The sequence below is a fragment of the Budorcas taxicolor genome, chromosome 10 (assembly GCF_023091745.1).
Source record: "Budorcas taxicolor isolate Tak-1 chromosome 10, Takin1.1, whole genome shotgun sequence".
In the NCBI taxonomy this organism is placed as follows: domain Eukaryota; kingdom Metazoa; phylum Chordata; class Mammalia; order Artiodactyla; family Bovidae; genus Budorcas; species Budorcas taxicolor.
Genome location: NC_068919.1, coordinates 45,281,649 through 45,285,777, shown reverse-complemented (window position 1 = coordinate 45,285,777; position 4,129 = coordinate 45,281,649). Strand labels below are relative to the sequence as shown.

Below are 4,129 nucleotides of genomic sequence, written 5' to 3'. Positions count from 1 at the left end.
AATGCTCATTCACTCACAGTTTTTAAGATTTGTGAACTAAAGATGTTATTTGCTCCCCAGCCAGACACAGGTTGGTAGCTGCTTGATTAGTGTTCTGGGCCTAAGAATAGTTCTTGGCTCTTGGCTGTGTTCTCTAAACTCTTGGCTCTGCCCTCTGAATTACTTTTTTCATGAAAGGCAACATGTGTTTGCATCCAAGTGGCTTTCTCAGCCTGCTTTCATTTTTGGCCACACCAAGTCACATGTGGAATCTTAGCTCCTGACCAGGGATCCAACCCATGCCCCCTGCAGAGGAAGCAGAGATTCTTAACTACTGGACCACCAGGGAAGTCCTACAACCTGCTTTCCTACTTGTACAAGTTTGAGGGTCCAAAGGCCTCTTTTATATTCTCCTTTCCGTCTAACTTAACAGTTTTCCTGCTAATGTAATTTTTTAAAACTCTGTGAGTCCCTTACAAATCTCACTGGGGTTCATGCTAATAAACATATGCCAAATCTCTTCAAACTAGACCCCTCTCTAACTTGGGATTCTGCTAAGACAATTGGAGGAAACACTTAAGCTTCTATTAAGACCTATTGTTAAAATAGCTCTCAAGATACCATCTAGCTTCTTTCCACAGTCATAAAGGATTTTATATATCATACCCTCAATTTCATCTTTAGACTGTTTTTTGTTTTGTTTTCTGGAAGTCCCCTAAATTTTATCTTTGCCTTGAAGCTATTTCTTAATTTTAGCATCTTTTGTCATTTGGAGAGTCTGGGAAATTTCTAAACCATCAGTTATTGATGCATTTTTTTGTTTAGTAGCCCTTCCTTTAGCTTGTCTCTCTCCAGCTTTGTAGTATGAGCAACAAGAAGAAGCCAAGAGTCAGTACTGGGTCTGGAAATCTCAGCTAGATTACCTAGTTCATTAGGCACATTTTCTACTTTCTGTGGTCTTGCAGGCAATAATGTTGCTAAACTTCCTGCTACTTCACAACAGTAATCCTCTTTCTTCCAATTTCCAGTAACATTTTCTTACTCTCCTTTAAGTCCACACCTGCAGCCTCCTCAAAGGCCATCATACTTCTAAACAGTTTCTTCAAGGCTCCTCAGGCATTCACTGACACTCTTTTCAAAATCCTTCCAACTTCTATTCACTGTTCTAAATTTACTCCCCCATTTTGGGCTTTTGTTATAGCTGCACTCTGCTTCCAGGTATCAAAATCTACAGTGTAAAAAATAAGTATTTCAGATATAATTCACAATTCATATACCTTAAAAGTCAACCTTTAAAGTGTACAATTTAGTGTTTTTAGTATATTCACAAGATTGTGTGCCCATTCAATTCCAGAATGTCTTCACCCAAAAAAGGAATCTTAAACCCATTAACATTTGCTGTGCATTCCTCTCTACTCCCAGGCCCTGACAACCACCGATCCAGTCTCTGTCTCTTTGGATTTGCCTATGACGAGTATTTCGTATAAGTGGAATTATAATATGTGGTCTTCTGCGTCTGGTTTCTTTAATTGTAACGTGCATTAATTATCCATTGCTGCATAACAAACTACTATATCTCAAAAATTCTCTGTTTTGTAAGTTTGGGAGCATTTTAGCTGAGCAGTTCTAGCTCAGGGTCTCTCCTGCGGATTCAGACAAGATGTCAGCAGGACTTTCAGTCACCTGAAGGCTAGAGTGAGGCTAGAGGATCTAATTCCAAGATAGTTCAGCCATGTGGCTATCGGCAAGAAGCTTCTGTCACTTGCTAGCTTTTGGGAAGAGGTCTCAGCGGCTCACTACGTGGACTTCTCCATAGGTCTGCTTGACTGTCCTATGGCTTCCCTCAGATTGGGTGATTAAAGAGAGAAGGTAAAAGCCACAGTGTCTTCTATAATCTAGCCTTGAAGGCCATACAGTAACAGTACTACCTATGCCAATTTCTCCTGATCACACAGACCAACCCTGATTCAGTGTGGGAGAGAGCTACACAAAGGCTGAATAAATACCAGAAGGTAAGGCTCATTGGTAGCCATCTTGGGAGACTGGCTGCATGGATGGCTTATTATAGTGTTGACATACTGGGAAATTTTGTTGTAACAGGCATAGATGATCAGTATTGGAGACTACACTGAATTTGGGGAAATTCAAAAAGCAATGGAAGTTTTTTTATTCTCAAATAAAAGAGGCCTGTTCTATAGTTCTGAACTCTCAGCCTGTTTCTTCACTCTACTTTGATCCGTAGAGGTAAGTAGATGGATATTTCTGAGAGGTCAAAATACAGACAGCAACTCCCTACAACAGATCCATTTCATCTCCTTATTTCTTTCTGGCTTCTGACTTCTAGGTCTTCTATTCATGTTTGTCAAATTTTTCAACCCATACTTCTTTGATAAATAGAAAATGCCTTCCTTTAATGTTATTCTTTAAATTTTTAACATTAATTATTGTGACAAAAGGGAAATCAAATTAACAGCAATTTAAAAAAATATTTCTGATAAAAATATCATGTTTTGGGACTTCCTTGGTGGTCCAGTAGTTAAGAATCCACTTTTCAATGCAGGGGGTGTGGTTTCAATCCCTTGTCTGGGAACTAAGATCACATATGCTGCGCACTACAGACAAAAACAATTTTTTTTTTAATAATCATGTTTTCAGTTTGATCATGTGATACCAATGTGAGCTTTGAACCTTAACACAGACCACAGAGCGAAATGCTTGGACCTGCCAAGGAGGTGACATTTACACGGGGAGAGGAGGAAAGCACATTGTCTGAGTGTTGGGGAGAAGTGCGATGTGACTGACTGTCCAAGGGAGCACAGCCACAAAGTGTGAAGATATCTGTGAAGTTGGTTAATGTGTACTATGAACAGGGTACTTGGCTTTAGACTAGTTTTTCACTTTTTAGGATTCTTGTTGAAGCTATGAGAAAGAGCTGGGGATTTTCTCAAAGTGAATCAATGTACAAACGTCAGGGGTTCACTGACCCCACATTAATTCCTATTGACCATAATAACTTATTTTCTTACTTAATGCTTTGATAAACACTAGATAGAAATGTTAGAAATGCTTTGATAAATTTCCGCATCTCCCAAAGTGGTAATTGTGGTGTGGCTGATCCTTTAGGGAAAAGAACTCAGGAGAATTTGACACAAGTTGCTTGCTTTTTTTCTTTTTTTTTTTTTCTGAAATTTACAACTTGTCAAGGTGGTTATTGGCTACAAACGATTTGCTTTACCTTCCTGTGGTAGAATAAAAAATTTCAAAATTCTGCTCCAGATTTGATAGTTGAGGTCCTGGAAACATGTCTGTAGTTTTTATAGAAAAAATGTAAATCTTCATTTAGATGGGTTAGAGTTTATTGTATTTTATTAAGAAAGAAGTTACTTTTATAGAATAATAACCTCTCCTTGTAACCTTTAGGATTTTACAGATACATTTTCACAACTATAGGCATAAAGAATTATATTGTTATTTGCTATTGATTCAGGTTCAAATAGTCTTGAGTTCTATTCTTCAGTTCAGTTCAGTTGCTCAGTCGTATCCGACTCTTTGCAACCCCATGAATCACTACTTGATATTTTGTTTTACTTTGGCTGTGCCATGAGGCTTTTGGATCTCAGTTCCCCAACCAGGGATTGAACCTAGGCCCTTGGCAGTGAGAGCACAGAGTCCTAACCACTGGACCACCAGGGAGTTCCCCTGACCTTTTATTTTTGTGGGGAAAGAAAATACTAGAAAGCATAAAAGTTTCACATTGCAAATACCCATGTAATCCCAATAACCAGAATTTAAAATGCTATCATTTAGTCAACTTTTCTTCATTTAAAAATAATAATGAGTAGAACTTAATAGATAAAACTGAAGACCCCTAGAACCATCACCCAAAGCCCCACTACTTTTGCCCTGCAGGGACCTGCTGTCAGTTGATATATATTCATCCACTCCCTTGTTTAATACTTTCACAGCCAAGTATATACATATATACTATGTGTATACTATGTATCAGTTCAGTTCAGTTCGCAGCACGCAGGGCCTCCCTATCCATCACCAACTCTCGGAGTTCACTCAAACTCACATCCATCAAGTTGGTGATGCCATCAAGCCGTCTCATCCTCTGTTGTCCCCTTCTCCTCCTGCCCCCAATCCCTCC

At 38.9% G+C, this 4,129-nt stretch overlaps 1 non-coding gene across 1 annotated transcript; it reads right to left on the bottom strand.

Moving 5' to 3' along the window:
- Window positions 1-3,599: 3,599 nt before the first annotated feature.
- TRNAE-CUC (transfer RNA glutamic acid (anticodon CUC)) lies at window positions 3,600-3,672 on the bottom strand. Its single transcript has one exon. It is a non-coding gene; the product is annotated as a tRNA-Glu (tRNA).
- Window positions 3,673-4,129: the final 457 nt, after the last annotated feature.